Consider the following 22113-nt stretch of genomic DNA (forward strand, 5'->3'; position numbering starts at 1 on the left):
GGTCCAAAAGACCAAAGGAGGCAGTCGCTAGGGAGCTGAGATTCCCCAGGGGGTGCCTCAAACTATGTGGGAAAGGTGACAGCTTAGGAAGAGCAAACCAACCACATTTCCTGACATAAAAACAATGAGCCAATAATAAGTTCCGCCATCCAGACGGGGTCCAGAAGAGAGAAGCGAACATGGCTAAACGTAAGACAAAAGCGTCCAAGACCATAAAAGCAACAAAAGCCGCCTAGGGGCAGTCAGTCAGACGGCCCTGCCAGTGTGATGTCTTCAATGACGGCCCACCTGCAAAACAAATTAACTACAGTTCCTAAAACAGAAGGAGGAAACAAGGTTAAGCGCTATTGGTGCCGATGAAAAGTGAGCACGGGGCTTCAAAGGGGCGTTCAAGTGTCCCAGTCAGCTGAGAATCTTCGGCAACGGTTCATAGGACGTCGTCTTCTTTGCCCAGATGGGGGCAGTGTGGACGCTATAGGTAGTCCAGATCTGTTGGGCTCAGGTGAACGGGGACGACCCAGTTGAGCGGGCTTAGGATTCAATATGGTGGGCCAAGGGCCAAGATTGACAGGCGGCAAGTCCTCTGGGCTATAGTACCACTGCTTGTTTCCTGGGTCCAGCAAAAAGGGCGAATGGGTAGCCCCATCTGTAGGGGATTTCGCGTTCCCTCAGGAGATCCAGTAAGGGTCGGAGCAGAACGCCTCTCTTTTGAGTAACAACTTCTTAAGATCCCCCCCCCCCCCTCCGTGGTAAATGTACATGCTCAATGACTTGGTATTTCAATTGTGATATGGAATGATTGTGATTATGGAAATGTAATGGTATAGGGAATAAAAGGTTCTTATTCCTAATTGTTGATTTATGTTTGCTTATCCGGTCCTTTTTACTTTCTGCATTGTCTCCCCTATATACAACATGCCGCAAGGGCACTTGATTTAATATACGACATTTGTTGTTTCGCATTGATTTTATAGGATTTTCCTGTGTGTGGATGTTGAAAATACAGACCTTTCTGCACATTGCTGCATTGCATACAGTGGAGACAAGGGAGAGTGCCTCTCTTCTGATTAGTAAGTGTACTCTGTAATGGGGCTTTCTACATAGTGCCATATTGAGCGAACGAGATGATCTCTCAAACTGGGATTGCGTCTATGGCATATAAGTGGTGGGTTTTTAAATTCCACTATAGTGGAGTACGCCTTCTCCAAAATATGCCAGTGTTTGTGCTTACTGTTATCTCTTGATGGAGCTCGTACCCCACTAGCACTTATTGCTGTGGATAGAATTTCACGAGGATAACCTCTCTCCAGAAATCAGGACGTCATCTCGTTCACCCTCATATCCTGCATTTACGAATCTGTCACAATCTTCCTCACTCTCATATGCTGAGATTTTGGAATAGATTTTTTTAACAGAAGGAGGATGTGCACTGCGATAATGCAGGATACTATTCCTGTCTGTATTTTTTCGATACAAATCAGTGCATAAAATTCCCCCTTCCTGTATGAGTATTGTGACATCTAGAAAATGCACAGATGTCTGGTCATATGTAATGGTAAATTTTAATTCCTCCTAGACCCCATTCAGATGTTCAAAGACCATACGCAAAAAATGTCGTCCATAAACCTTTTCCATACCAGTGCGAATTTTTGAAAATATTAATTCGGATATACAAAGCACTGTTCAAACTACGTCATATAAATATTTGCATAGGGCGGGGCCACATTCGCACCCATCGACGTCCCACGCTGCTGCATGTAGAACTGATCTCCAAAGAGGAAATAGTTCTCATAAAGAACTAATTTCAACAAATCGAGAGAAAAAATCGCTGTTGTTCAGAAGATAAATGACTCTGCTCTAATGCAGATGTAATTGCCGCTGTACCTTTTTGATGTTCAATTGACGTATATAAGCGAACTACGTCAATGGTTACCAACCAACTGTCCTCAGGTATAACCTCCAAGCCTCTGAGTGATCACCTGCAAAAAATGAGATGTATCCAAAAGAAAAGAACGGGTATTCTTAATTAATGGAGTGAATGCCTTTTCCAACACTATTGCCAAAGGTGATAGCACTGAATCGATCAAAGCCACAATAGGTCGGCCTGGTGGATTTATCAAGGTTTTATGCACCTTTTGGCAATATGTAAAACACAGGTGTCACCGGTGAGTGACTGACCTAAAATTCGCTGAACTTCTCATCGATGATTCCCTGAGCCTTATATTCGGTCACCAACCCCATGATCTTTTCCTTAATTCGAAAAACTGGGTTGTGATCCAACTTCCCATAGGTGTCAGTATCGGACAGTTGGCGGTAAACGTCTTGTAAATATTGCACCTTATCCATAGTGACAATCGATCTGCCTTTATCGGCGGGTTTCACAATAAGGGACTTATCCCCCATTAAATCGCGCACAGCTCTCCTTTCTTCTGTGGTAATGTTCTGCATAATCGAAAGATCACCCCTCTTTATTATGTCCAACTTCTGTTGTATTTCTTTAGTGACAAGATAAACAAATGTCTCGATGGGATGCTAGCTTTTTTGGGGGGTAAAGCGGCTCTTGACCCGCAAATCCAGGTCAGTCAACCTCAAACAACCACCACCCCCACCCCCATCCAAACTCAGATCCTTCATAATAGAGGAGGAATCTTTCTGGGCAAAATGAGTTTTCAATTCCACATCTAATTCAAAAGTATCCATGTTATTCGTGGGAGAGAAGAAAATACCTTTCTCAAGCAGCTCAATCGTTTCACATGAAATAACTTTCGATGATAAATAATCACTATGGACTGTGTCCTACCTGGGATCGCGTGATCGCCGTCGGCTGTATCGATCTTTTGGGATCTCAGATGCTTGCGGCCCGCCCAGCGTTTCCTCAAGGCAGACTGCGTCCTTGGCCCAGCCTGAAAAAAGGGCGTTTAACTTGGGAATCATTTGATTCGCTGCCGGAGCTGGAGGTATATTGATTTCCCGGCCTGTATCCTCCCCTGTAACCAGGACGAGACCTGAATGATGTATCCTGCCATCGATACACTCGATTTAGTAAATAATCCTCACTATCTCTGAGGAATTTCGATTTTTTTTATTTTTTTCTCTCTTGCGTCTCCCTTCGGTAGTTGTCGATATATTTCTCCACAGCGCCTTTCAGATTCTCGAACTCGTCGGAGTTTAGTGAATCCTGCAGCTGCTGTTCAGTCGTTGCAATGCCCTCCTTTGATTCACCAATCGCTTTCTGAAATCGATCAACTGTTAGTAAGATAATGTCCAATCAACATTTATTTATGATCTTCTCAAAGTCCGCACAATACTGTTGGTCTTCCGAAAAAAAAAGTAGGGTGGAGATGAACCCGCATCCCCCTCGGGATCCGATTCAGTTTGAAATGCTCAGCTAGGGTTACGGCATGTAGTTTGTATGATGCTAGTCTCCTGGATTCTCTCTCCCAAAGCCTTTTCTTTAATTCGCTCGTAGGGATTGTAAAAAAATCGATTGAGCAGGTCACTTGTGACAGGATCTTAGTCGCATCTTCTTAGTTGAAACTGAGGGTATTCGTACCACTCAACAGTATGGTGGGAGCATGCCTTGAACAAACGTGCTCCCACTAAATGTGTTTTTTTTATACTAATTGTGATGTGATGTCACTTACTGTTTAAATTGATTGGCAGGGTCATGTGACTAACCGTATAAATACGTGATATCTTTAGTTGTTAACATGCAGTTAAGGAAGGCTGGATGGGCCGAAACGTGTCCTGTATATGGATCAATCTGTGTATGGTCAATAAAGCATTGAAAAAAAATCAATACACCTGCTGGGATTTATTTAGATATTTATAGTGGGAGCGATCCCTTCCCGTGCAGGCAAATTTATAAGGTGGTGAGCTATCTTTCTTCTTTATCGAATTGTTTTTTCAAGGCGTGCTCCCACCATACTGATGATGAGTGATACAAATATCCTCAGTTTCAATGAAGAAGATGCGACTAGGATCCTCCTCAATCGATTTTTTTTTTAACAATCCCTATGAGCAAATGAAAGAATAGGCATTGGGAGACACTTACCACAAGTTAGGCAACTGGGTGATGTTGAATATTGGAAAAAACAGGGGATCCATTTTATTGCACGGGTTTTTGATAAAGGACAGATTAAGCCTCTATACAAAATCCTCCCCGACACCACACTAGGATTCATTGATAAATTCCGATACGAACAGTTACGACACACTATACACTACACGGAAAATAAGAACTATTTAAATATCGCACGGAACACGTTTCTAGATTTCTGTCACAACATGACACTAAACACTTCCACTATATCGCACGTCTATGCAAAGTTAAAATGTGAATACACAAAATCGATTAAATTTAGAGCGGAGGCTAAATGGGAAAAAGATCTGCAGAATGTGGAACATTGTTTATAAAAATATTAAAAGGTCCACGGTCTCCCCTGCCCATACGTGGATTCTTTTGAAAATTATGCACCGTCTCTATTACACACCAGCACTATTGCATACTATTTATAAGGACAGAGAACAGAACTGCTATAAATGTAACAAAGACAGAGGAGAGTATAAACATTTGCTGTGGGAATGCCCGGGGATAAAAGATTACTAGATTAAAATATTTTGGAAATTGCAGAATAGCTCCCCCATGAAATACGAAGTTTGCATTGATTATGCGATCCTGGGTACTTTCCCAGAGATGGCTACAAATAAAACTGAGCAACTACTTTGGCATTTGGGGCATTGCCTTGGCCCAAATAATAATAGTTAAACATTGAGGCTCTAAATATAAATATCCTAATTTCCAGGAATGGATAGAGTGTATGAACAGGGTAAAGCTGTATGAATCAAGTCTTGCCCAAACAGTGGGAAAAAAAGCAGCCTGGCGGCGGATATGGGGTAATTGGAAATTACTACATTAGGTGCGATGACGGTAGCGCCGTGGAAAAAAGGGGGTTGGAGGGATGGGTGGGAGGGTATAAAACAAGAGGGAGATTTAATATAAGATGAGAATATGCTGTATTGTACTGTTTTTGATATTGAATTGGAATATTTGTAGATTTCTATTCTTCTTTTTTTTTTTTTTTTTTTTTTTTTTTTAAAGAATAGGCACTGGGAGAGAGAATCCAGGAGACTAGCATCATGCGAACTTCCCATAACCCTGACTATTTCAAACTGAATCGGATCCCGAGGGGGATGCGGGTTCATCTCCGCCCTACGTTTTTTTCGGAAGACCAACAATATGGTGCGGACTTTGAGAAGATCATAAATAAATGCTTATTGGACATTATCTTACTAAGAGTTGATCGACTTCAGAAAGCGATTGGTGAATTAAAGGAGGGCATTGCAACGACTGAACAGCAGCTGCAGGATTCACTAAACTCAGACGAGTTCGAGAAACGGAAAAGCGCTGTGGAGAAATATATCGACACCTACCGAAGGGAGACGCAAGAAAAGAAGTGATTGAAATTCCTTAGAGATAGTGAGGATTATTTACTAAATCGAGTGTATCGATGGCAGGATACATCATTCAGGTCTCGTCCTGGTTACAGAGGAGGATATAGGCCGGGAAATCAATATACCTCCAGCTCCGGCAGCGAATCAAACGATTCCTAAGTTAAACGCCCTTTTTTCAGGTGGGGCCAAGGACGCTGTCCGCCACGAGGAAACGCTGGGCAGGCCGCAAGCATCGGAGATCACGAAAGATTGATACAGTCGATACAGCCGACGGCGATCACACGATCTTTCGATTATGCATAACATTACCACAGAAGAAAGGAGAGCTGTGCGCGATTTGATGGGGGATAAGTCCCTTATTGTGAAACCCACAGATAAAGGCGGATCGATTGTCATTATGGATAAGGTTCAATATTTGCAAAAAGTTTTCCGCCAACTGTCCGATACTGATATAGCTTGGGTTGGAAGACACTCCTCTTGTGTCATTCGGTACAGTGCTCAATGGTAATGGAGGTAATGTAGTAAGAAGTAAACCACGGCACTCATATTTGTAGTTTTGAAGATTTATATTTTCATTTCATTTGTCATTTCATTTTTATCAGCATCCAGGAATAATAAATGCAAACTGGCCAATGTTTCGGTCCTAACACGGGACCTTGTTCACAGTCAAGATGCTGCATATAACTAAGGCCGTGAACAAGGTCCCGTGTTAGCCAGTTTGCATTTATTATTCCTGGATGCTGATAAAAATTAAATGACAAATGAAATGAAAATATAAATCTTCAAAACTACAAATACGAGTGCCGTGGTTTACTTCTTACAACTGTCCGATACTGACACCTATAGGAAGTTGGATCACAACCCAGTTTTTCAAATTAAGGAAAAGATCATGGGGTTGGTGACCGAATATAAGGCTCAGGGAATCATCGATGAGAAGTTGAGCGAATTTTTGGTCAGACAGGGTGCGGCCTGAGAGAAGTGGGGTTGTCTGACTCCATCCCTGCTGAAGGGAAATATGTGACTCCATTTGTATATGAACAAACACTATGTCTGAACATCCTGTCTGTTTTTATCTGTTTCTTGTAAGTACTCACAGTCTGTGTGAAACAAAACTTAAGCTGAGGGGGGCTGGGGACATTCCACTATGAGTCATCTATTATGTTACTGCAAAGCTTATGTGTATCCATGTTATAGGTTAAGCAAATGCTGACATAATGATTGTGTTGTGGAATCATATATCTATATATCTAGTATCAAATGTATACTTGCTTGTATTATATCTAACAGTTTGCTTAACAAACAAGATGGCCCCTGAAGTAGCAGCCAGCTCCCTTAATAATCCCTTACTAAACACTTTATGATATTGAAATTGCTGACATAGTGCTGACATTGCTAAAGTATGGAGTGATAATGTGATACCTTGTCACGGGACTTAGTAATGTGACAATTAGATCATCAAAATTAGCCGAGTCATAAAGTTCCTCTTTTTTGCTATAAAATATCATGTAATCTCAATAAACGCAGCATCTTGCATTGACTGACTTCTCTGTGACAGTCTGTGTGTGATCTCTCTTTCAAGGCGTACGTATGCCAATTATTTTATATCATTCGGAGCAATACATCAACAATACATCACTGACTATTGGAGTCAGATCCAGAACCATATCAATTGGATGTCAAGGAAGCTGACCCCCCCCCCCCCCCTTCCCTATATCAAGTGCTTACATGCTGCTAATAAACTAGAGTAAATTTGAACAGACACGTGTTTGTGTTGTATCTGACAAGTTAATTCTCCTGGCGCCAGATAAGACTTATCCTAAGCTGACCACTGAAGTCCGGTTCCAGGGGTACCTAGAAAAGGGTCCAATTTCCTTACAGTTTTGTGGGCTCGTGTCCGGGATTGAGAGGGTCATCCTCGGTCCGGTGAAAAAGGCATCGATTTGGTCCTCCGTCTGATCCAAGGGCACTGGCCACGTCTCGACCCAAGTAATTTGAACCATCTACTAAAGACTTTGGGAGGTCACTGTGTCAGGGACACAGGAGACACGGCTCAGGGAGCCAAAGGTGATTAGAAGGGACTCCGGGAGTCCACATCACCACAGATAGATAAAAGTGCACTTAAATCTAAAAGATACTGTTCAGGGAACAAGCTTGGATTAACTAATATATATATATATATATATATATATATATTATGTATATGTCTTAGAAGTGATAAGATTTTCTGTCTGTGTGAGATACTGACCGGGTGGTAAGTGTACGGTCACATCCCGCTGTTACTGTTAATTGATTCATTCTGTTTTCAACACGGTTAATGTGTAAAATTGTTTGTGTTGTGGAGAACCATTAGACGCCCCACTTCTTCGGCTAGGAGAAATCCATTGACCCAGAGACAGTGGTGGTTCAAAGCAGCAATAGTCGATAGGGGTTTGGAGGATACAGAGAGACATTAAGATACGAAAATCAGTTGACAGGATTTGTCGGAGCCTTTACGGTTCAGCACAGCCAGTCCTGACAGCGATTGTCTCACTTATTCTTTGAACTGAGTATACCAACATGGGGGGACAAGGGTCTAAAACTGAATACCCCAAACCTGAGATGGGAGAAACATGTAAAGTTTATGTTGCACGGTGTAGTCCCACAAATTACTTCCTAGTTAACCCATGGGTAGACAATTTGGCAGGATGTGATATTAATGGAGAATTGAAAGTTAAAATGTGAAAAAGAATGTTACAGAGAAAGTGTGGCCCCGGACAGCAGGTCGCATGCCTGGCAACAGGGATGAAAATCTGTAAGACTCTGTGAAATTAGAGCTTACAGACTGTGGACATCAGAACTCCTGTGATGTTGGGGGGGGGGGGGCTCTAATGAGTGAGAAAACAAAGCAGTGTCAGGATGTTAATTGATTGCACTAGCAAGAAAGAAAGTGCCCCAGTGTCTGCATTGTTAAATGTTGTTACCCTAATGATATGTGTGTGTTTAAATAGGGAAGATCCATAGCGCTAGCATTAGAGATTAGAGCAGTAAAGGTGGTCAGTTAATGGATAAGTATTGTACCTATTGTGAGCCACAGAACACGAAGGTGTTAGATAGATATCTCTGTTGAAGTAGTTCTGCTTTCCAGAGTGTGAGAAGACTCAGTATTGTCTGGTGCAGTATCTGTAAAAGTTTGAGGAATATTTAAGACAGTTGAACGTTCTGTGGTGGGCTGATTCACTTCCCTACCTTAATAGAGAAACATTCCTGAAATAAGAGAAGCAGAAAAAGAAAAAAGGGGGGAGGGAATCATGCAGAGTACGTGATGTTATATGTGTAATAACATTATACAAGATGAAGAATTGTTTAATCATTTTCTTCTTTCTCAAGCAGTGTAATGTTGGAATCCAGCTTTTAACAACAATTATTATATATGTGAAACACTAACTAAGACCACCTGGCATATAAGATGATTTGGTGTTAACAAAATTACTGTATGATTATAACATGTATATTGTCTTCTTATAAGAGTTGATTAATCACAGAGAAAAGACCAGAAGACATTGGAATACACAGCACAACAGCAACATAGACCATCAGCAATTCTGGGTGTGGTGTGGCTATCTGTTTCCAGGAAAGCTGTGTTTGTTTGTGCTGCAAGTTTTTGGGATGAAACAAAGGAAACTGTGTGGCTGGGTTGGAAGACAAATGATTCAGTGGAATGTGAATGGGTGTGGCTTTGAGTTGTAGTTGAGTCGAAAATGTGTGAAGACTGATGGATGTTTTTAGCAGAGCTGTGTATGCAATTCATATTTTATGTATAAGGTCGTGGTTATGAGCTGTTTGTGAAAAGGAGTACATGAAAATGTGAATGTGTATGGAGTACGATATTTGTTTTTCATATAATATGCGCATTGAGAATTTAATTTAATTTTTCTTGGAAGATTTTAGGTTTTTATTGGTGCCAACAGTGTTGATTGAGCTGTACATTTTTTGAAGTCAATGAAAAGATTCTTATGGGCACTTTGTGTGTTCATGTCTGTATTGTCAAGTTACGTGTTACATGTTAAGTGTTGTGCTTAACATCAGAGCTCTGTTCTCATGGACGGCTGGGACACTACTGAAGGACAGAAGGAGGACCACAGCGTCTGACTGAAAGGGGTGAACTTAGATGACAGAGTGGGAGGAAGGAGAGTATGATTCATGGTAGATAGCGGTGCAACCTCTAGTGTGTTAAATAAGGATTTGTACAAAGGACCATTGAGAAAATCTGAGCCCTCTATGGAAATTAATGGGGTTTTGACAAAAACTTTCAAAACTGACTAACTACCACTCAAGACCATGGACAGGGAATACATCACAGATCATGTATTCAGCATTGTACCAGATTGCCCAGTCAGCCTCTTAGGGAGAGATTTGTTCATTTAAGCTTGACTTACAAGTGACAGCCAAAAATCAGGGCATAAGAGTACACTTAGATCTCATTCCAATCTCTACACCCGTGCCACTGATTCTTGCAAACATACAGGACCACCCAGAACTTAACAACATTAACCCTGCATTATGGTCCTCAAATGAATATGACACGGGGCTCATAGATTGCACACCTTACAAAGCTACTGTGAAACCAAGTGTCATCTCGGTGTACCAGAAACAATACCCGCTGTCAAAAGAGAAGCTCGACAGACTTGGGCCAATGATAAGAGAATTCCAACAAAAGGGAATCCTGGAAGAGGTGATTTCACCCTACAGCACACCCGTAAATCCAGTGACAAAAACAGATGGTACTACCCGCTTTGTACAGGATTTAAGGCCAATAAACAATATCATTGTGCCCATTGCTGCAATTGTCCCAGATGTCAACACACTTCTTTCTGCAATTCCTGCAGATGCTGTCTATTTCAGTGTGATAGATCTGAAGAATGCTTTCTTCTCTATCCCAGTTGATAAGGCAATCACACTACTTTTTCCTTTGAGGGACGTCAACTGACCTGGTGCAGGATGCCTCAGGGATATGCTGAGTCACCTGTAGTGTACAGCATAGTCCTCCAAGCCACGTTAAAACTATGGTACCCCCCCCCCCCAGGTTCTGTGCTGCTGCAATATGTCGATGATTTGTTACTGTCTAGCATTTCAGCGGAGGCCAGCATTCAGGATGGTTTATCACTGTTACAATGGTTGTCAGGATGTGGACACAAAGTGACACTTAAGAAAATGCAATGGTGTAAAATGCAGGTTGAATACTTGGGCTTTGTCCTCACAAAAGATGAAAGGAGAATCGGCACAGAAAGAGTCCAGTCTATTGCGGGCCTGGTCACCCCGCACAGCAAGAAAGAGGCAAGTTGCGTCCTTGTGCATTTTTCTCAAAGGTTATGCCCACCTCTGTCCAGGGGATGCCGGCACGTCTGCGTTCCCTTGCAGCCTGTGCAATGATGGTAGAATTAGCAACCACTTTCACCCTGGGACATCTAACCTTCTTGCACACTACACATGATGTAGGCTTGCTTAGAGGTGTACATACACAACACATGTCAGGATATAAGATCCTGTTGCTCAGTAACCCTTCACTCCAAATTAAATATGCATCCAACATTACAGGACCAGCACCTATTTTGAATGCATTATTAGGGCTAAAAGGAACAGAAGACGTCCTTCCTGACACACACAATTGCCTACAGGTGCTCAATCATGAGACATCTCCCAGGGCTGATCTATCGACTGTTCCCATACTTGACGCACCAGAATTCTTTGTTGATGGATCATGTTCTCATCCCACTGACACCAAATTCTGTGCAGCATGTGCTATTGTCATGCTGCCAGACATAGTCCTGGAAACGAGACCAATTCCCATCCAGTCTGCACAGGCAGCTGAACTCATTGCACTCACAAGGGCTTGCATACTACACACCAATAAACCTGTCACCATTTACACAGACAGCAGATATGCTCATGGTGTAGTATGGGATCATGGAATGATCTGGCAGAGGAGAGGATTCACTGTAGCAGATGCTAAGAGAATCTCATATGCATAGCTAGTCACGGACCTGTTGGCCGCAATCAGACTGACTTCAGATCTAGCTATAGTACATTGCAGGGCACACACAAACGGAAAAGACAATTTCAAGAGGAAATGCTTTTGCAGATTTGACACACATGCTGACTGACCTACAAAGGTATGCTACTGAAACAGAGGAAAAGGATTGGTGCTGTCCAATTTTGATGAAAAATCCACAGTCTGGATTGGTCTGCAAAGAGAAGCCATGAATACCTCAGCATAGTGCATCCATCTTGATTGCACACTTTCATGGGGTAGGACACAACAGCATACAAACTACCCATATGTTGTTGAGCCAAAGTTTACACTGATAGCAAAAAGTTAGTTACGGAATACATACACAGATGTATTACGTGCTTGAGAAACAACCCTAACAACCCACTGAAAATACCTCACCAACACCTTGACTACCCCACTACACCATTCACCCACTTGCAGGTGGATTACACGCATATACCTAAAACAAAAGGGAAACAAGAGTATGCACTAGTGATAGTGGACATGTTCTCAAGATGGCCAGAGGTCTTCCCTACAAAGGCAGAAGATGCTAAAACTACAGCCAAAATCCTGACTCAGCAAATAATCCCAAGGTGGGACTGTCCTCTGGTTATTAAATCAGATCAGGGGCCAGCCTTCACCTCAAAACTTAACAAGGAGATAGCCAGACTGTTACAGGTGGAATGGAAATTTCATATTCCATACCATCCCCAAAGCTCAGGCATTGTGGAAAGAATGAACAGGACAGTGAAAGACAAACTCGGGAAAGCCACTTCCAGTACATTTTAAAAATGGAAACATCCTACCCATAATACTTGCAGAAATAAGAATGACGCCTAATAAGAAGTTAGGGATGTCACCATTCGAAATTTTAATGGGTAGGCCTTTCCCCACACTGTGGGCAAAACGTCCCCTGGTAGTGCAGGAAGGAGACCTGGATCTGATCAGAGATGAGTATGTCACTAATCTGATCAAGGTCCTCAGTAAAATTGAAGAAAATGTTGCTTGTAAGTCTCCTTCTCTTTCACAGTAACCCACCCATCCATTCCGGGTAGGCAACCAGGTGATGGTCAAGATCTTAAAGAAGGGAAAGGAACCAGTAAGCTTCACCTACTGACCACCCACCGAGGTAGTCGCGATCACCAGAACAGCAGTCCTCACTGAACAGTCACCCACATGGATCCACGCCACAAGTATTAAGCTGGTAAAGAAAAGAGAGGTACTAACTGAGGCAAAAAAATGTTTGGGCAAAAAAAAAAATGGTTTGGGTAAAAGTTATAGCATTTACAAACTATGGTACAAAAATGTGAATTTCCGCTTTTTGAAACAGCTCTGACTTTCTGAGCACCTGTCATGATTCCTGAGGTTCTACAATGCCCAAACAGTAGAAAACCCCCACAAATGACCCCATTTCGGAAAGTAGACACCCTAAGGTATTCGCTGATGGGCATAGTGAGTTCATAGAACTTTTTATTTTTTGTCACAAGTTAGCGGAAAATGATGATGATTTTATTTTTTTTATTTTTTCTTACAAAGTCTCATATTCCACTAACTTGCGACAAAAAATAAAAAATTCTAGGAACTCGCCATGCCCCTCACGGAATACCTTGGGGTGTCTTCTTTCCAAAATGGGGTCACTTGTGGCGTAGTTATACTGCCCTGGCAATTTAGGGGCCCATATGTGTGAGAAGTACTTTGCAATCAAAATCTGTAAAAAATGACCGGTGAAATCCGAAAGGTGCACTTTGGAATATGTGCCCCTTTGCCCACCTTGGCAGCAAAAAAGTGTGACACATCTGGTATCGCCGTACTCAGGAGAAGTTGGGGAATGTGTTTTGGGGTGTCATTTTACATATACCCATGCTGGGTGAGAAAAATATCTTGGTCAAATGCCAACTTTGTATAAAAAAAATGGGAAAAGTTGTCTTTTGCCAAGATATTTCTCTCATCCAGCATGGGTATATGTAAAATGACACCCCAAAACACATTCCCCAACTTCTCCTGAGTACGGCGATACCAGATGTGTCACACTTTTTTGCTGCCAAGGTGGGCAAAGGGGCACATATTCCAAAGTGCACCTTTCAGATTTTGCAGGCCATTTTTTACACATTTTGATTGCAAGGTACTTCTCACACATTTGGGCCCCTAAATTGCCAGGGCAGTATAACTACGCCACAAGTGACCCCATTTTGGAAAGAAGACACCCCAAGGTATTCCGTGAGGGGCACTGCAAGTTCCTAGAATTTTTTATTTTTTGTCACAAGTTAGCGGAAAATGATGATTTTTTTTTCTTTCTCTTTTTTCCTTACAAAGTCTCATATTCCACTAACTTGCGACAAAAAATAAAAAATTCTAGGAACTCGCCATGCCCCTCACGGAATACCTTGGGGTGTCTTCTTTCCAAAATGGGGTCACTTGTGGCGTAGTTATACTGCCCTGGCAATTTAGGGGCCCATATGTGTGAGAAGTACTTTGCAATCAAAATCTGTAAAAAATGACCGGTGAAATCCGAACGGTGCACTTTGGAATATGTGCCCCTTTGCCCACCTTGGCATCAAAAAAGTGTCACACATCTGGTATCGCCGTACTCAGGAGAAGTTGGGGAATGTGTTTTGGGGTGTCATTTTACATATACCCATGCTGGGTAAGAGAAATATCTTGGCAAAAGACAACTTTTCCCATTTTTTTTTTATACAAAGTTGGCATTTGACCAAGATATTTTTCTCACCCAGCATGGGTATATGTAAAATGACACCCCGAAACACATTCCCCAACTTCTCCTGAGTACGGCGATACCAGATGTGTGACACTTTTTTGCAGCCTAGATGCGCAAAGGGGCCCAAATTCCTTTTAGGAGGGCATTTTTAGACATTTGGATCCCAGACTTCTTCTCACGCTTTAGGGCCCCTAAAAAGCCAGGGCAGTATAAATACCCCACATGTGACCCCACTTTGGAAAGAAGACACCCCAAGGTATCCAATGAGGGGCCTGGCAAGTTCATAGAATTTTTTTTTTTTTGCATAAGTTAGCGGAAATTGATTTTTATTTTTATTTTTTTCTCACAAAGTCTCACTTTCCGCTAACTTAGGACAAAAATTTAAATCTTTCATGGACTCAATATGCCCTTCAGCAAATACCTTGGGGTGTCTTCTTTCCAAAATGGGGTCAGTTGTGGGGTGTTTGTACTGCCCTGGCATTTAAGGGTCTCCGCAATCATTACATGTATGGCCAGCATTAGGAGTTTCTGCTATTCTCCTTATATTGAGCATACAGGTAATGAGATTTTTTTTTTCCGTTCAGCCTCTGGGCTGAAAGAAAAAAATGAACGGCACAGATTTCTTCATTCGCATCGATCAATGTGGATGAAAAAATCTCTGCCAAAAAAAAAAAATGGAGGGGAAAGGCGTCTGCCAGGACATAGGAGCTCCACCCTACATCCATACCCACTTAGCTCGTATGCCCTGGCAAACCAGATTTCTCCATTCACATCAATCGATGTGGATAAATACATCATTGCCGGGATTTTTTATTTTTTTTATATATATATATATATATATATATATATATATATATATATATACAAAGTGCTTGCCAAAGCATAGGAACGCCGCCTCCTCCTCAGCTCGTATGCCTCGACAAACGTATCTGTCACTGCAGAGGAGAAAATCCCGTCTTGCAGCGCCGCATACACCGACTTGCGTGTAATCTGACAGCAGCGCAATGCTTCTGTCAGAATGCACATCGATGCTGCAGCTAGTCAATCGGTTGGTCCACCTGGAAGGTAAAAAAAGAAAAAATAAGAAAAAAAAAGAAAAAACCAGGCCGCAACGCAATAATTTTATTAACTTTGCAACAGAACATATAAACTTTAACTTTTTTAACTGAACATTAACGTGTTTGCTTACTGGTGTGTTTTTTTTTTGTTTTTTTGTTTTTTTTTGTTTTTTGTTTACCTTTATAGAACAAACCTCTCCTTCCCCATGGGTCAATGTGCAAAGCGCAAATCGCCCAAAGATGTGGCGAAGTGCGTTATGCACTTTGTCCCATGTGAAAGGAGACGTTTGCAGCAGCAGTGAGTGAATGGGCCCTAATAGCCCTGTGTGCCTGTCCTGGTGAGATGATCCCTATGCTAATAGTGTACCTGTGAGTGGTACTTCCGGAAACACTCTCCAAAGCATAGGGCAGGGTGGTCCGGACAGTCAGGACAGAAATAGCGGGTGTCACGCCTTATTCCACTCCTGCTACAGACACAACATCTTTTTCGGGGTGACGGTTGGGTTGAGGTACCAGGAACGACATTGGGGAAATGTCGCTCGTGTAGACGGCTAACTACACTGGTGGTTGGGGCCACGGAACCTCCTGGATACAGGAGGTTCTCGATGATCTCTTCCTGAAATTTGAGGAAGGATCCAGTTCTCCCAGCCTTACTGTAGAGAACAAAACTATTGTACAGAGCCAATTGAATTAACCAGCGTCTGGTGCGTCGGGAAACTAAATACGGAGACAACATCTGGTCATTGAAGTCGACCCCTCCCATGTGGAGGTTATAGTCGTGGACTGAGAGGGGCTTTTCAATGACACGGGTTGCTCGCTCAATTTGTATTGTCGTGTCTGCGTGAATGGAGGAGAGCATGTAAACGTCACGCTTGTCTCTCCATTTCACCGCGAGCAGTTCTTCGTTACACAGTGCGGCCCTCTGCCCCCTTGCAAGACGGGTGGTAACGAGCCGTTGGGGGAAGCCCGCGCGACTAGTTCGCGCGGTACCACAGGCGCCAATCCGTTCTAGAAACAAATGCCTAAAGAGGGCCACACTTGTGTAAAAATTGTCCACATAAAGATGGTACCCCTTGCCGAATAAGGGTGACACCAAGTCCCAAACTGTCTTCCCACTGCTCCCCAGGTAGTCAGGGCAACCGACCGGCTCCAGGGTCTGATCTTTTCCCTCATAGACCCGAAATTTGTGGGTATAGCCTGTGGCCCTTTCACAGAGCTTATACAATTTGACCCCATACCGGGCGCGCTTGCTTGGGATGTATTGTTTGAAGCCAAGGCACCCGGTAAAATGTATCAGGGACTCGTCTATGCAGATGTTTTGCTCTGGGGTATAAATATCTGCAAATTTCTGGTTGAAATGGTCTGAGGGGCCGGATTTTGTGGAGCCGGTCAAAAGCAGGGTGGCCCCTGGGACGGGAGGCGGTGTTGTCACTAAAGTGCAGGAACCGCAGGATGGCCTCAAAACGTGCCCTGGACATGGCAGCAGAGAACATGGGCATGTGATGAATCGGGTTCGTGGACCAATATGACCGCAATTCATGCTTTTTTGTCAGGCCCATGTTGAGGAGGAGGCCCAGAAAAGTTTTAAGTTCGGAAACTTGGACTGGTTTCCACCGGAAAGGCTGGGCATAAAAGCTTCCCGGGTTAGCGGTGATAAATTGTGTGGCATACCTGTTTGTTTCGGCCACAACTATGTCTAAAAGCTCCGCAGTCAAGAACAGCTCAAAAAATCCCAGGGCCGAACCGATCTGAGCCGTCTCAACCTGAACTCCAGACTGGGCAGTGAAAGGGAAAACTACAGGTGCGGCTGAAGTTGGGGACTTCCAATCGGGGTTTGCCAGCACCTCTGGGATTCTAGGGGCTCTACGGGCACGTCTTTGCGGTGGCTGCGACGGGGTCACTACTGCACGTGCCACCGTACCAGCTTCAACTGCCCTTCTGGTGCTCGCTACTTCACCAGGTTGTACGGCAGTGCTGGTACTAGGTCCAGGGAGGGCTGGGCTGCTGGTGTATGCCTCACCACGTAATCCGACAGCACCAGCCCTACTCTGCTGCTCTTGAAGCGGATCCTGCGCAACCTGCGGTCTAGCGACACGGGGCCGGGTACGCCTGGTGGTATCAGGGACCTCAGCCTCCTCGTCCGAACTTTGGGTCAGAGAGCCACTGCTTTCTACAGGTTCGTATTCTGACCCGCTGGATTCATCAGATGAGGGTTCCCACTCCTCATCCGACTGGGTCAGAAGCCTGTAGGCCTCTTCAGAAGAATACCCCCTGTTAGACATGTGGGCAACTAAATTTAGGGGTATTCCCTGAGACTACCCAAGAAAAAAAAAGAAAGCCTGTCTTACAAAGGGGAGGCTAGCGAAGTTCCGGAGGCCGCTGCGGTTGATAAAAAATATCAAAACTGATTTTTTTATCGCCGCAGTGCGTGTAAAGTGAATGTGCAGTGATCAAAAAAAAAAAATTTTGTCACTGCGGTGGGGCGGGTGTGGGCGACCGATCAGGCCTGATCGGGCAAACACTGCGTTTTGGGTGGAGGGCGAACTAAAGTGACACTAGTACTATTATAGATCTGACCGTGATCAGTTTTGATCACTTCCAGATACTATAAAAGTACAAATGCTGATTAGCGATACGCTAATCAGCGAATAACGGACTGTGGTGCGGTGGGCTGGGCGCTAACTGATCGCTAACTACCTAACCAAGGGACCTAAACTATACCTAAAACCTAACGGTCAATAACAGTGGGAAAAAAAAGTGACAGTTTGCACTGATCACTTTTTTCTTTTCACTTGTGATTGACAGGGGTGATCAAAGGGGTGATCAAAGGGTTAATTGGGGTTCAGGGGGGTGATCAGGGGCTATAGTGTAGTGTTTGGTGTACTCACTGTGAAGCCTGCTCCTCTGCTGGATCCAACCGACGAAAAGAACCAGCAGAGGAGCAGGCAGCCATATAACAGATCATATTTACAAATATGATCTGCTATCTGGCACTTTGATTGGATTTTTTTAAAATCAGCAACCTGCCAGCCACGATCATTGGCTGGCAGGTTGCTGACGAAATACTTCTGTGCGAAATGCCGGCGCGAACTGCGCATGCGCGCGCGCATAGTCGCGTCATCTCGCGTCTCGCGAGATGACGCGTATATGCGTGACTGTGCGCAGCGCTGCCACCTCCGGACCGCACATCTGCGTTAGGCGGTCCGGAGGTGGTTAATGCGGCGTGGCATGGAGGCAATCAGCCTGTGGCACTTCTGAGGTGTTATGGAGGCCCAGGATGCTTCGATAGCGGCCTTAAGCTCATCCAGAGTGTTGGGTCTTGCGTCTCTCAACTTTCTCTTCCCAATATCCCACAGATTCTCTATGGGGTTCAGGTCAGGAGAGTTGGCAGGCCAATTGAGCACAGTAATACCATGGTCAGTAAACCATTTACCAGTGGTTTTGGCACTGTGAGCAGGTGTCAGGTCGTGCTGAAAAATGAAATCTTCATCTCCATAAAGCTTTTCAGCAGATGGAAGCATGAAGTGCTCCAAAATCTCCTAATAGCTAGCTGCATTGACCCTGCCCTTGATAAAACACAGTGGACCAACACCAGCAGCTGACATGGCACCCCAGACCATCACTGACTGTGGGTACTTGACACTGGACTTCAGGCATTTTGGCATTTCCCTCTCCCCAGTCTTCCTCCAGACTCTGGCACCTTGATTTCCGAATGACATGCAAAATTTGCTTTCATCCGAAAAAAGTACTTTGTATCACTGAGCAACAGTCCAGTGCTGCTTTTCTGTAGCCCAGGTCAGGCGCTTTTGCCGCTGTTTCTGGTTCAAAAGTGGCTTGACCTGGGGAATGCGGCACCTGTAGCCCATTTCCTGCACACGCCTGTACACGGTGGCTCTGGATGTTTCTACTCCAGACTCAGTCCACTGCTTCCGCAGGTCCCCCAAGGTCTGGAATCGGTCCTTCTCCACAATCTTCCTCAGGGTCCGGTCACCTCTTCTCGTTGTGATGGCCTTCTGGACAGCAGTCAGGTCGGCAGTCTTACCCATGATTGCGGTTTTGAGTAATGAACCAGGCTGGTAGTTTTTAAAAGCCTCAGGAATCTTTTGCAGGTGTTCTGTTTAGAGTTAATTAGTTGATTCAGATGATTAGGTTAATAGCTGGTTTAGAGAACCTTTTCATGATATGCTAATTTTTTTTAGATAGGAATTTTGGGTTTTCATGAGCTGTATGCCAAAAGCATCAATATTAAAACAATAAAAGGCTTGAACTACTTCAGTTGTGTGTAATGAATCTAAAATATATGAAAGTCTAATGTTTATCAGTACATTACAGAAAATAATGAACTTTATCACAATATGCTAATTTTTTTAGAAGGACCTGTATTAAGAATAAATGTCCTCAACAATACAGCAAAAATTATTTAATTGTCAGAAGGGAAAATATTAGATTTAAGTTACCGTTATAAGATCAGATTGTATTCCTATTGTATGTGTATTTGTTTGTATGTGTTTCCCTGAAAACCGGGAAAGGCTGCACTAGGCTTATCGAGCACGTCTGCAATGTGCATGGTGGCGATCCACACTGCTTGATGTTCTCTGGCATCAAACTGGAGCCTGTAATGCCCTGCGGGGGTGACAGACACAGGGCGCTCCTGAGAAGGATGCGCCATCCACAGACCCCCAACCCATAACAGTGCCATCCACAGACCCCCCCAGCCCATAACAATGCCATCCACAGACCCCCCCAGCCCATAACTGTGCCATCCACAGATGTCCCCCATAAAAATGTCATCCACAGATCCCCCCCGCCACTCCAGTATACAAATATAATGTCGTATTCAATTAAAAGTTATTATATATGCCCCCCAACTCCTAATAGTACCGTACATCCTAACCGCTTCAGTACAACCCAGGCAGGCCGGACGGCCGGCGCGTCACTCACTGACGTCACGTGCCTGCGCCGCCTGCTTCATTCATAAAGTAGGTGGCGCAGGCACGTGACATCAGGGAGTTACGCTGCCGCCCGGCCGGCCTGCCTCCCTGCATTCTACTGAAGCGGTTAGGATGTAAGGTACTATTAGGAGTGAGGGGGCATGTAATAACTATTAATTGAATAAAACATTTTATATTAGTATACCGGAGCGGCGGAGCTATAGTACACTGATTGCACTGCCCCGCTGCTATTGCCGGCCCCCAGCTCCTCCTCCCAATCCCTCCCCCCGCTCTCTCATACCGTACATTGCAGCCAGCATTCGCCCCATAAGACGCAGGGGCATTTCCCCCCCCATTTTGGGTGGAGAAAAAGTGCAACTTATGGGGCGAAAAATACGGTATATTGTTCATGTAGTACTGAATAAAGCCCCTATATGCTTTAGCCAGAAATAACTGCAGAAGTGAACTGAAAATATATATTTCTTGTTGGACTGAAATAGGCCACTATACGCTTTGACCAGAAAAATCTTAGAGTATTGTTGGTCGAGCACCCAATTGCTTGGGTGCTCGAGTAGAGCACCTCGGGATGCTCGGGTGCTCTACAAAGCACCTGAACACAATGGAAGTCAATGTGAGAACCAGAGCATTGAACCAGGCACCCCCTTCTCTGATTCTTTCCTGTATATTTACTTGTATATAAAGAGCAAGTGCTGCCAAAAATTACAAGGAAGAGGCACTCTGATACAACCTGCATATCACATAAAGAAGGTCCTCATTCACATTGTGGTACAATTGTTCAGGTAGTGGGACTCCTACACTCATAAAGCCTATGCACTAAGTGAAAGAGCTGCCAAAAATAACAGGAATAACAAAATAACAAGGAACCGGCACTACAATACACCCTTTATTACACATAAATGAGGGCATCCTATGGCCTGCTGGTGACCCTCAAAAACTATTTGTGCAAGGTCCTGCTGATGTGACCATAAAAACATTAGGGGTGAGGGTCTGTTGCTGAGTTGACCCTCTAAAACAATAGGGGCGAGTGCCTGCTGCTGATCTGACCTTCTAAAACATTAGGGGCGAGGGCCTGCTGCTGTTCTGATCTTCTAAAACATTAGGGGCGAGGGCCTGCTGCTGAACTGACCCTATTAAACATTAGGGGCGAGGGCCTGCTGCTGATCTGACCATCTAAAACACTAGGGGTGAGGGTCTGTTGCTGAGCTGACCCTCTAAAACATTATGGGTGAGGGCCTGCTGATGACCCTCTAAAACATTATATGCGAGGGCCTGCTGATGACCCTCTAAAACATTATATGCGAGGGCCTGCTGGTGATCCTCAAAAACATTATGGGCGAGGGCCTGCTGGTGACCCTCTAAAACATTATAGGCGAGGGCCTGCTGGTGAACCTCAAAAACATTTGGGGTGAGGGCCTGCTGCTGAGCTGATCCTCTAAAACATTAGGGAGCGAGGGCAGCCTAATAAGCATGTTGATATGATGGAGGAGGAGGACGAGAAAAGAGAGATTGAACAATACCCTTTTTAGTGGTGGAAGGGGTGCATGGGAATACAGTGTTTTCAATACACCATAAAAGCCACATTTAGAGTGCCTTTAGGTTCAGCCGCTTTCCCATTGTGGAGTAGAGAAGTCAGGGGCAATCCAGGCCTTGTTCATTTTTATAAGAGTCAACCGGTCAGCATTTTCAGTTGACAGGCAGATGCGCCTATTAATTATTATGCCCCCAGCAGCACTAAATACATACTCTGACAAAACACTGGCGGCGGGGCAGGCCCTCGCAGCTGGCGTAGACTGCCAGTTCGTGCCACGCACCATCTTCCAAAATGTTTCCCTCCTTGTGACACTAGGCCACCCTCAGGTTGAGGGTGCTGGCGGGGTGTCATAAAACTGTCCTGCCTCTGTTTGA

Source organism: Bufo gargarizans, chromosome 1 (genome assembly GCF_014858855.1).
Source record: "Bufo gargarizans isolate SCDJY-AF-19 chromosome 1, ASM1485885v1, whole genome shotgun sequence".
In the NCBI taxonomy this organism is placed as follows: domain Eukaryota; kingdom Metazoa; phylum Chordata; class Amphibia; order Anura; family Bufonidae; genus Bufo; species Bufo gargarizans.